This window comes from Carcharodon carcharias, chromosome 5 (assembly GCF_017639515.1).
Source record: "Carcharodon carcharias isolate sCarCar2 chromosome 5, sCarCar2.pri, whole genome shotgun sequence".
Classification (NCBI taxonomy): domain Eukaryota; kingdom Metazoa; phylum Chordata; class Chondrichthyes; order Lamniformes; family Lamnidae; genus Carcharodon; species Carcharodon carcharias.
Window position 1 is genome coordinate 1,172,064 of NC_054471.1, and position 13,001 is coordinate 1,185,064.

Here is a 13,001-nt window from a genome sequence, read left to right on the forward strand (position 1 = left end):
ACCCCATCACCGAGACCAGCCTTCCCCGTCCCCGAGATCACCCAGAGTGAACCCCATCACCCAGACCAGCCGTCCCCATCCCCGAGATCACCCAGAGTGAACCCCATCACCCAGACCAGCCGTCCCCATCCCCATTGATCACCCAGAGTGAACCCCATCACCCAGACCAGCCGTCCCCATCCCCATTGATCACCCAGAGTGAACCCCATCACCCAGACCAGCCGTCCCCATCCCCATTGATCACCCAGAGTGAACCCCATCACCCAGACCAGCCTTCCCCGTCCCCGTGTTCACCCAGAGTGAACCCCATCACCCAGACCAGCCGTCCCCATCCCCATTGATCACCCAGAGTGAACCCCATCACCCAGACCAGCCGTCCCCATCCCCGAGATCACCCAGAGTGAACCCCAACACCCAGACCAGCCGTCCCCATCCCCGAGATCACCCAGAGTGAACCCCATCACCCAGACCAGCCGTCCCCATCCCCGAGATCACCCAGAGTGAACCCCATCACCCAGACCAGCCGTCCCCATCCCCGAGATCACCCAGAGTGAACCCCATCACCCAGACCAGCCTTCCCCATCCCCATTGATCACCCAGAGTGAACCCCATCACCGAGACCAGCCTTCCCCGTCCCCGTGATCACCCAGAGTGAACCCCATCACCCAGACCAGCCTTCGCCGTCCCCGTGATCACCCAGAGTGAACCCCATCACCCAGACCAGCCGTCCCCGTCCCCGTGTTCACCCAGAGTGAACCCCATCACCCAGACCAGCCGTCCCCGTCCCCGTGTTCACCCAGAGTGAACCCCATCACCCAGACCAGCCGTCCCCGTCCCCGTGTTCACCCAGAGTGAACCCCATCACCCAGACCAGCCGTCCCCGTCCCCGTGTTCACCCAGAGTGAACCCCATCACCCAGACCAGCCTTCCCCGTCCCCGTGTTCACCCAGAGTGAACCCCATCACCCAGACCAGCCTTCCCCGTCCCCGTGTTCACCCAGAGTGAACCCCATCATCCAGACCACCTTCCCCGTCCCCGTGTTCACCCAGAGTGAACCCCATCACCCAGACCAGCCGTCCCCGTCCCCGTGTTCACCCAGAGTGAACCCCATCACCCAGACCAGCCGTCCCCGTCCCCGTGTTCACCCAGAGTGAACCCCATCACCCAGACCAGCCGTCCCCGTCCCCGTGTTCACCCAGAGTGAACCCCATCACCCAGACCAGCCGTCCCCGTCCCCGTGTTCACCTAGAGTGAACCCCATCACCCAGACCAGCCGTCCCCGTCCCCGTGATCACCCAGAGTGAACCCCATCACCCAGACCAGCCTTCCCCGTCCCCGTGTTCACCCAGAGTGAACCCCATCACCCAGACCAGCCTTCCCCGTCCCCGTGTTCACCCAGAGTGAACCCCATCACCCAGACCACCTTCCCCGTCCCCGTGTTCACCCAGAGTGAACCCCATCACCCAGACCAGCCGTCCCCGTCCCCGTGTTCACCCAGAGTGAACCCCATCACCCAGACCAGCCGTCCCCGTCCCCGTGTTCACCCAGAGTGAACCCCATCACCCAGACCAGCCGTCCCCGTCCCCGTGTTCACCCAGAGTGAACCCCATCACCCAGACCAGCCGTCCCCGTCCCCGTGTTCACCCAGAGTGAACCCCATCACCCAGACCAGCCGTCCCCGTCCCCGTGTTCACCCAGAGTGAACCCCATCACCCAGACCAGCCGTCCCCATCCCCGAGATCACCCAGAGTGAACCCCATCACCCAGACCAGCCGTCCCCGTCCCCGTGTTCACCCAGAGTGAACCCCATCACCCAGACCAGCCGTCCCCATCCCCGAGATCACCCAGAGTGAACCCATCACCCAGACCAGCCGTCCCCGTCCCCGTGTTCACCCAGAGTGAACCCCATCACCCAGACCAGCCGTCCCCGTCCCCGTGATCACCCAGAGTGAACCCCATCACCCAGACCAGCCGTCCCCGTCCCCGTGTTCACCCAGAGTGAACCCCATCACCCAGACCAGCCGTCCCCGTCCCCGTGTTCACCCAGAGTGAACCCCATCACCCAGACCAGCCGTCCCCATCCCCGAGATCACCCAGAGTGAACCCCATCACGCAGACCAGCCGTCCCCGTCCCCGTGTTCACCCAGAGTGAACCCCATCACCCAGACCAGCCTTCCCCGTCCCCGTGTTCACCCAGAGTGAACCCCATCACCCAGACCAGCCTTCCCCGTCCCCGTGATCACCCAGAGTGAACCCCATCACCCAGACCAGCCTTCCCCGTCCCCACTGATCACCCAGAGTGAACCCCATCACCCAGACCAGCCTTCCCCGTCCCCACTGATCACCCAGAGTGAACCCCATCACCCAGACCAGCCTTCCCCATCCCCATTGATCACCCAGAGTGAACCCCATCACCCAGACCAGCCGTCCCCATCCCCGAGATCACCCAGAGTGAACCCCATCACCCAGACCAGCCGTCCCCGTCCCCGTGATCACCCAGAGTGAACCCCATCACCCAGACCAGCCTTCCCCGTCCCCGTGATCACCCAGAGTGAACCCCATCACCGAGACCAGCCTTCCCCGTCCCCGTGTTCACCCAGAGTGAACCCCATCACCGAGACCAGCCTTCCCCGTCCCCGTGTTCACACAGAGTGAACCCCATCACCCAGACCAGCCTTCCCCGTCCCCATTGATCACCCAGAGTGAACCCCATCACCCAGACCAGCCTTCCCCGTCCCCGAGATCACCCAGAGTGAACCCCATCACCCAGACCAGCCGTCCCCGTCCCCGTGATCACCCAGAGTGAACCCCATCACCGAGACCAGCCTTCCCCGTCCCCGTGTTCACCCAGAGTGAACCCCATCACCCAGACAAGCCTTCCCCGTCCCCGAGATCACCCAGAGTGAACCCCATCACCCAGACCAGCCGTCCCCATCCCCATTGATCACCCAAAGTGAACCCCATCACCGAGACCAGCCTTCCCCGTCCCCGTGATCACCCAGAGTGAACCCCATCACCCAGACCAGCCGTCCCCATCCCCGTGTTCACCCAGAGTGAACCCCATCACACAGACCAGCCGTCCCCATCCCCGTGTTCACCCAGAGTGAACCCCATCACCCAGACCAGCCTTCCCCATCCCCATTGATCACCCAGAGTGAACCCCATCACCCAGACCAGCCTTCCCCGTCCCCGAGATCACCCAGAGTGAACCCCATCACAAAGACCAGACGTCCCCGTCCCCGAGATCACCCAGAGTGAACCCCATCACCCAGACCAGCCTTCCCCGTCCCCGTGATCACCCACAGTGAACCCCATCACCCAGACCAGCCTTCCCCATCGCCGTCTTCACCCAGAGTGAACCCCATCACCCAGACCAGCCGTCCCCATCCCCACTGATCACCCAGAGTGAACCCCATCACCCAGACCAGCCGTCCCCATCCCCGTGTTCACCCAGAGTGAACCCCATCACCCAGACCAGCCGTCCCCATCCCCGTGATCACCCAGAGTGAACCCCATCACCCAGACCAGCCGTCCCCATCCCCGTGATCACCCAGAGTGAACCCCATCACCCAGACCAGCCGTCCCCATCCCCACTGATCACCCAGAGTGAACCCCATCACCCAGACCAGCCGTCCCCGTCCCCGTGATCACCCAGAGTGAACCCCATCACCCAGACCAGCCGTCCCCATCCCCGTGTTCACCCAGAGTGAACCCCATCACCCAGACGAGCCGTCCCCGTCCCCGTGATCACCCAGAGTGAACCCCATCACCCAGACCAGCCGTCCCCGTCCCCGTGATCACCCAGAGTGAACCCCATCACCCAGACCAGCCGTCCCCGTCCCCGTGATCACCCAGAGTGAACCCCATCACCCAGACCAGCCGTCCCCATCCCCGTGTTCACCCAGAGTGAACCCCATCACCCAGACCAGCCGTCCCTGTCCCCGTGATCACCCAGAGTGAACCCCATCACCCAGACCAGCCGTCCCCATCCCCGTGATCACCCAGAGTGAACCCCATCACCCAGACCAGCCGTCCCCGTCCCCGTGTTCACCCAGAGTGAACCCCATCACCCAGACCAGCCTTCCCCATCCCCACTGATCACCCAGAGTGAACCCCATCACCCAGACCAGCCGTCCCCATCCCCGAGATCACCCAGAGTGAACCCCATCACCCAGACAAGCCTTCCCCGTCCCCGTGTTCACCCAGAGTGAACCCCATCACCCAGACCAGCCGTCCCCATCCCCGTAATCACCCAGAGTGAACCCCATCACCCAGACCAGCCGTCCACGTCCCCGAGATCACCCAGAGTGAACCCCATCACCCAGACCAGCCTTCCCCGTCCCCGTGTTCACCCAGAGTGAACCCCATCACCCAGACCAGCCTTCCCCATCCCCACTGATCACCCAGAGTGAACCCCATCACCCAGACCAGCCGTCCCCATCCCCAAGATCACCCAGAGTGAACCCCATCACCCAGACCAGCCTTCCCCATCCCCGTGTTCACCCAGAGTGAACCCCATCACCCAGACCAGCCTTCCCCATCCCCACTGATCACCCAGAGTGAACCCCATCACCCAGACCAGCCGTCCCCATCCCCGAGATCACCCAGAGTGAACCCCATCACCCAGACCAGCCTTCCCCGTCCCCGTGTTCACCCAGAGTGAACCCCATCACCCAGACCAGCCGTCCACATCCCCGAGATCACCCAGAGTGAACCCCATCACCCAGACCAGCCTTCCCCCTCCCCGTGTTCAAAGAGATTGAACCCCATCACCCAGACCAGCCTTCCACGTCCCCGTGTTCACCCAGAGTGAACCCCATCACCGAAACCAGCCGTCCCCATCCCCACTGATCACCCAGAGTGAACCCCATCACCGAGACCAGCCATTCCCGTCCCCGTGTTCACCCAGAGTGAACCCCATCACCCAGACCAGCCGTCCCCGTCCCCGTGATCACCCAGAGTGAACCCCATCACCGAGACCAGCCTTCCCCATCCCCATTGATCACCCAGAGTGAACCCCATCACCCAGACCAGCCTTCCCCATCCCCACTGATCACCCAGAGTGAACCCCATCACCCAGACCAGCCTTCCCCGTCCCCGTGATCACCCAGAGTGAACCCCATCACTGAGACCAGCCTTCCCCATCCCCGTGTTCACCCAGAGTGAACCCCATCACCCAGACCAGCCTTCCCCGTCCCCATTGATCACCCAGAGTGAACCCCATCACCCAGACCAGCCTTCCCCATCCCCATTGATCACCCAGAGTGAACCCCATCACCCAGACCAGCCGTCCCCGTCCCCGTGATCACCCAGAGTGAACCCCATCACCCAGACCAGCCTTCCCCATCCCCATTGATCACCCAGAGTGAACCCCATCACCCAGACCAGCCTTCCCCGTCCCCGAGATCACCCAGTGTGAACCCCATCACCCAGACCAGCCTTCCCCGTCCCCGTGATCACCCAGAGTAAACACCATCACCCACACCAGCCTTCCCCATCCCCATTGATCACCCAGAGTGAACCCCATCACCCAGACCAGCCGTCCCCATCCCCGTGATCACCCAGAGTGAACCCCATCACCCAGACCTGCCGTCCCCATCCCCGTGATCACCCAGAGTGAACCCCATCACCCAGACCAGCCGTCCCCGTCCCCGTGTTCACCCAGAGTGAACCCCATCACCCAGACCAGCCTTCCCAATCCCCACTGATCACCCAGAGTGAACCCCATCACCCAGACCAGCCGTCCCCATCCCCGAGATCACCCAGAGTGAACCCCATCACCCAGACCAGCCTTCCCCGTCCCCGTGTTCACCCAGAGTGAACCCCATCACCCAGACCAGCCGTCCCCATCCCCGTAATCACCCAGAGTGAACCCCATCACCCAGACCAGCCGTCCCCGTCCCCGAGATCACCCAGAGTGAACCCCATCACCCAGACCAGCCTTCCCCGTCCCCGTGTTCACCCAGAGTGAACCCCCATCACCCAGACCAGCCTTCCCCATCCCCACTGATCACCCAGAGTGAACCCCATCACCCAGACCAGCCGTCCCCATCCCCGAGATCACCCAGAGTGAACCCCATCACCCAGACCAGCCTTCCCCGTCCCCGTGTTCACCCAGAGTGAACCCCATCACCCAGACCAGCCTTCCCCATCCCCACTGATCACCCAGAGTGAACCCCATCACCCAGACCAGCCGTCCCCATCCCCGAGATCACCCAGAGTGAACCCCATCACCCAGACCAGCCTTCCCCATCCCCGAGATCACCCAGAGTGAACCCCATCACCCAGACCAGCCGTCCCCATCCCCGAGATCACCCAGAGTGAACCCCATCACCCAGACCAGCCTTCCCCGTCCCCGTGTTCACCCAGATTGAACCCCATCACCCAGACCAGCCTTCCCCGTCCCCGTGTTCACCCAGAGTGAACCCCATCACCGAAACCAGCCTTCCCCATCCCCACTGATCACCCAGAGTGAACCCCATCACCGAGACCAGCCATCCCCGTCCCCGTGTTCACCCAGAGTGAACCCCATCACCCAGACCAGCCGTCCCCGTCCCCGTGATCACCCAGAGTGAACCCCATCACCGAGACCAGCCTTCCCCATCCTCATTGATCACCCAGAGTGAATCCCATCACCCAGACCAGCCTTCCCCATCCCCACTGATCACCCAGAGTGAACCCCATCACCCAGACCAGCCGTCCCCGTCCCCGAGATCACCCAGAGTGAACCCCATCACCCAGACCAGCCTTCCCCGTCCCCGTGTTCACCCAGAGTGAACCCCATCACCGAGACCAGCCTTCCCCATCCCCATTGATCACCCAGAGTGAACCCCATCACCCAGACCAGCCTTCCCCATCCCCACTGATCACCCAGAGTGAACCCCATCACCCAGACCAGCCTTCCCCGTCCCCGTGTTCACCCAGAGTGAACCCCATCACCCAGACCAGCCTTCCCCGTCCCCATTGATCACCCAGAGTGAACCCCATCACCCAGACCAGCCGTCCCCCTCCCCGTGATCACCCAGAGTGAACCCCATCACCCAGACCAGCCGTCCCCATCCCCGTGATCACCCAGAGTGAACCCCATCACCCAGACCAGACGTCCCCGTCCCCGTGTTCACCCAGAGTGAACCCCATCACCCAGACCAGCCTTCCCAATCCCCACTGATCACCCAGAGTGAACCCCATCACCCAGACCAGCCGTCCCCATCCCCGAGATCACCCAGAGTGAACCCCATCACCCAGACCAGCCTTCCCCGTCCCCGTGTTCACCCAGAGTGAACCCCATCACCCAGACCAGCCGTCCCCATCCCCGTAATCACCCAGAGTGAACCCCATCACCCAGACCAGCCGTCCCCGTCCCCGAGATCACCCAGAGTGAACCCCATCACCCAGACCAGCCTTCCCCATCCCCGTGTTCACCCAGAGTGAACCCCATCACCCAGACCAGCCTTCCCCATCCCCACTGATCACCCAGAGTGAACCCCATCACCCAGACCAGCCGTCCCCATCCCCGAGATCACCCAGAGTGAACCCCATCACCCAGACCAGCCTTCCCCGTCCCCGTGTTCACCCAGAGTGAACCCCATCACCCAGACCAGCCTTCCCCATCCCCACTGATCACCCAGAGTGAACCCCATCACCCAGACCAGCCGTCCCCATCCCCGAGATCACCCAGAGTGAACCCCATCACCCAGACCAGCCTTCCCCGTCCCCGTGTTCACCCAGAGTGAACCCCATCACCCAGACCAGCCGTCCCCATCCCCGAGATCACCCAGAGTGAACCCCATCACCCAGACCAGCCTTCCCCGTCCCCGTGTTCACCCAGATTGAACCCCATCACCCAGACCAGCCTTCCCCGTCCCCGTGTTCACCCAGAGTGAACCCCATCACCGAAACCAGCCTTCCCCATCCCCACTGATCACCCAGAGTGAACCCCATCACCGAGACCAGCCATCCCCGTCCCCGTGTTCACCCAGAGTGAACCCCATCACCCAGACCAGCCGTCCCCGTCCCCGTGATCACCCAGAGTGAACCCCATCACCGAGACCAGCCTTCCCCATCCTCATTGATCACCCAGAGTGAATCCCATCACCCAGACCAGCCTTCCCCATCCCCAATGATCACCCAGAGTGAACCCCATCACCCAGACCAGCCGTCCCCGTCCCCGAGATCACCCAGAGTGAACCCCATCACCCAGACCAGCCTTCCCCGTCCGCGTGTTCACCCAGAGTGAACCCCATCACCGAGACCAGCCTTCCCCATCCCCATTGATCACCCAGAGTGAACCCCATCACCCAGACCAGCCTTCCCCATCCCCACTGATCACCCAGAGTGAACCCCATCACCCAGACCAGCCTTCCCCGTCCCCGTGTTCACCCAGAGTGAACCCCATCACCCAGACCAGCCTTCCCCGTCCCCATTGATCACCCAGAGTGAACCCCATCACCCAGACCAGCCGTCCCCCTCCCCGTGTTCACCCAGAGTGAACCCCATCACCCAGACCAGCCGTCCCCATCCCCGAGATCACCCAGAGTGAACCCCATCACCCAGACCAGCCTTCCCCGTCCCCGTGTTCACCCAGAGTGAACCCCATCACCCAGACCAGCCTTCCCCATCCCCACTGATCACCCAGAGTGAACCCCATCACCCAGACCAGCCGTCCCCATCCCCGAGATCACCCAGAGTGAACCCCATCACCCAGACCAGCCTTCCCCGTCCCCGTGTTCACCCAGAGTGAACCCCATCACCCAGACCAGCCGTCCCCATCCCCGAGATCAACCAGAGTGAACCCCATCACCCAGACCAGCCTTCCCCGTCCCCGTGTTCACCCAGATTGAACCCCATCACCCAGACCAGCCTTCCCCGTCCCCGTGTTCACCCAGACTGAACCCCATCACCCAGACCAGCCTTCCCCATCCCCACTGATCACCCAGAGTGAACCCCATCACCCAGACCAGCCGTCCCCATCCCCGAGATCACCCAGAGTGAACCCCATCACCCAGACCAGCCTTCACCGTCCCCGTGTTCACCCAGAGTGAACCCCATCACCCAGACCAGCCGTCCCCATCCCCGAGATCACCCAGAGTGAACCCCATCACCCAGACCAGCCTTCCCCGTCCCCGTGTTCACCCAGATTGAACCCCATCACCCAGACCAGCCTTCCCCGTCCCCGTGTTCACCCAGAGTGAACCCCATCACCGAGACCAGCCTTCCCCATCCCCACTGATCACCCAGAGTGAACCCCATCACCGAGACCAGCCATCCCCGTCCCCGTGTTCACCCAGAGTGAACCCCATCACCCAGACCAGCCGTCCCCGTCCCCGTGATCACCCAGAGTGAACCCCATCACCGAGACCAGCCTTCCCCATCCCCATTGATCACCCAGAGTGAACCCCATCACCCAGACCAGCCTTCCCCATCCCCACTGATCACCCAGAGTGAACCCCATCACCCAGACCAGCCGTCCCCGTCCCCGAGATCACCCAGAGTGAACCCCATTACCCAGACCAGCCTTCCCCGTCCCCGTGTTCACCCAGAGTGAACCCCATCACCGAGACCAGCCTTCCCCATCCCCATTGATCACCCAGCGTGAACCCCATCACCCAGACCAGCCTTCCCCATCCCCACTGATCACCCAGAGTGAACCCCATCACCCAGACCAGCCTTCCCCGTCCCCGTGTTCACCCAGAGTGAACCCCATCACCCAGACCAGCCTTCCCCGTCCCCATTGATCACCCAGAGTGAACCCCATCACCCAGACCAGCCGTCCCCGTCCCCAGATCACCCAGAGTGAACCCCATCACCCAGACCAGCCGTCCCCGTCCCCGTGTTCACCCAGAGTGAACCCCATCACCCAGACCAGCCGTCCCCATCCCCGTGTTCACCCAGAGTGAACCCCATCACCCAGACCAGCCTTCCCCGTCCCCGTGTTCACCCAGAGTGAACCCCATCACCCAGACCAGCCTTCCCCGTCCCCGTGATCACCCAGAGTGAACCCCATCACCCAGACCAGTCTTCCCCGTCCCCGAGATCACCCAGAGTGAACCCCATCACCCAGACCAGCCGTCCCCGTCCCCATTGATCACCCAGAGTGAACCCCATCACTGAGACCAGCCGTCCCCGTCCCCGTGTTCACCCAGAGTGAACCCCATCACCCAGACCAGCCGTCACCCGTCCCCGTGTTCACCCAGAGTGAACCCCATCACCCAGACCAGCCTTCCCCATCCCCACTGATCACCCAGAGTGAACCCCATCACCCAGACCAGCCGTCCCATCCCCGAGATCACCCAGAGTGAACCCCATCACCCAGACCAGCCGTCCCCGTCCCCGTGTTCACCCAGAGTGAACCCCATCACCCAGACCAGCCGTCCCCATCCCCGAGATCACCCAGAGTGAACCCCATCACCCAGACCAGCCTTCCCCGTCCCCGTGTTCACCCAGATTGAACCCCATCACCCAGACCAGCCTTCCCGGTCCCCGTGTTCACCCAGAGTGAACCCCATCACCCAGACCAGCCTTCCCCATCCCCACTGATCACCCAGAGTGAACCCCATCACCCAGACCAGCCGTCCCCATCCCCGAGATCACCCAGAGTGAACCCCATCACCCAGACCAGCCTTCCCCGTCCCCGTGTTCACCCAGATTGAACCCCAAAACCCAGACCAGCCTTCCCCGTCCCCGTGTTCAACCAGAGTGAACCCCATCACCGAGACCAGCCTTCCCCATCCCCACTGATCACCCAGAGTGAACCCCATCACCGAGACCAGCCATCCCCGTCCCCGTGTTCACCCAGAGTGAACCCCATCACCCAGACCAGCCGTCCCCGTCCCCGTGATCACCCAGAGTGAACCCCATCACCGAGACCAGCCTTCCCCATCCCCATTGATCACCCAGAGTGAACCCCATCACCCAGACCAGCGTTCCCCATCCCCACTGATCACCCAGAGTGAACCCCATCACCCAGACCAGCCGTCCCCATCCCCGAGATCACCCAGAGTGAACCCCATCACCCAGACCAGCCTTCCCCGTCCCCGTGTTCATCCAGAGTGAACCCCATCACCGAGACCAGCCTTCCCCATCCCCATTGATCACCCAGAGTGAACCCCATCACCCAGACCAGCCTTCCCCATCCCCACTGATCACCCAGAGTGAACCCCATCACCCAGACCAGCCTTCCCCGTCCCCGTGTTCACCCAGAGTGAACCCCATAACCCAGACCAGCCTTCACCGTCCCCATTGATCACCCAGAGTGAACCCCATCACCCAGACCAGCCGTCCCCGTCCCCAGATCACCCAGAGTGAACCCCATCACCCAGACCAGCCGTCCCCGTCCCCGTGTTCACCCAGAGTGAACCCCATCACCCAGACCAGCCGTCCCCGTCCCCGTGTTCACCCAGAGTGAACCCCATCACCCAGACCAGCCTTCCCTGTCCCCGTGTTCACCCAGAGTGAACCCCATCACCCAGACCAGCCTTCCCCGTCCCCGTGATCACCCAGAGTGAACCCCATCACCCAGACCAGCCTTCCCCGTCCCCGAGATCACCCAGAGTGAACCCCATCACCCAGACCAGCCGTCCCCGTCCCCATTGATCACCCAGAGTGAACCCCATCACTGAGACCAGCCGTCCCCGTCCCCGTGTTCACCCAGAGTGAACCCCATCACCCAGACCAGCCGTCCCCCGTCCCCGTGTTCACCCAGAGTGAACCCCATCACTGAGACCAGCCGTCCCCGTCCCCGTGTTCATCCAGAGTGAACCCCATTACCCAGACCAGCCTTCCCCGTCCCCGTGTTCACCCAGAGTGAACCCCATCACCCAGACCAGCCGTCCCCGTCCCCGTGTTCACCCAGAGTGAACCCCATCACCCAGACCACCTTCCCCGTCCCCTTGTTCACCCAGAGTGAATCCCATCACCCAGACCAGCCGTCCCCGTCGCCGTGTTCACCCAGAGTGAACCCCATCACCCAGACCAGCCTTCCCCGTCCCCGTGTTCACCCAGAGTGAACCCCATCACCCAGACCAGCCTTCCCCATCCCCGTGTTCACCCAGAGTGAACCCCATCACCGAGACCAGCCTTCCCCGTCCCCGTGTTCACCCAGAGTGAACCCGACCACTGAGACCAGCCGTCCCCGTCCCCGTGTTCACCCAGAGTGAACCCCATCACCCAGACCAGCCTTCCCCATCCCCACTGATCACCCAGAGTGAACCCCATCACCCAGACCAGCCGTCCCCATCCCCGAGATCACCCAGAGTGAACCCCATCACCCAGACCAGCCTTCCCCGTCCCCGTGTTCACCCAGAGTGAACCCCATCACCCAGACCAGCCGTCCCCATCCCCGTAATCACCCAAAGTGAACGCCATCACCCAGACCAGGCGTCCCCGTCCCCGAGATCACCCAGAGTGAACCCCATCACCCAGACCAGCCTTCCCCGTCCCCGTGTTCACCCAGAGTGAACCCCATCACCCAGACCAGCCTTCCCCATCCCCGAGATCACCCAGAGTGAACCCCATCACCCAGACCAGCCTTCCCCATCCCCGTGTTCACCCAGAGTGAACACAATCACCCAGACCAGCCTTCCCCATCCCCACTGATCACCCAGAGTGAACCCCATCACCCAGACCAGCCGTCCCCATCCCCGAGATCACCCAGAGTGAACCCCATCACCCAGACCAGCCTTCCCCGTCCCCGTGTTCACCCAGAGTGAACCCCATCACCCAGACCAGCCGTCCCCATCCCCGAGATCACCCAGAGTGAACCCCATCACCCAGACCAGCCTTCCCCGTCCCCGTGTTCACCCAGATTGAACCCCATCACCCAGACCAGCCTTCCCCGTCCCCGTGTTCACCCAGAGTGAACCCCATCACCGAAACCAGCCTTCCCCATCCCCACTGATCACCCAGAGTGAACCCCATCACCGAGACCAGCCATCCCCGTCCCCGTGTTCACCCAGAGTGAAACCCATCACCCAGACCAGCCGTCCCCGTCCCCGTGATCACCC

General features: G+C 63.1%; 1 protein-coding gene across 1 annotated transcript in view; it reads right to left on the reverse strand.

Annotated features, from left to right (window-relative positions):
• The window catches only part of cmtr1 (cap methyltransferase 1), a 270,971-nt gene that overhangs the window by 106,025 nt on the left and 151,945 nt on the right, over window positions 1–13,001 (reverse strand). The window lies entirely within an intron of this gene.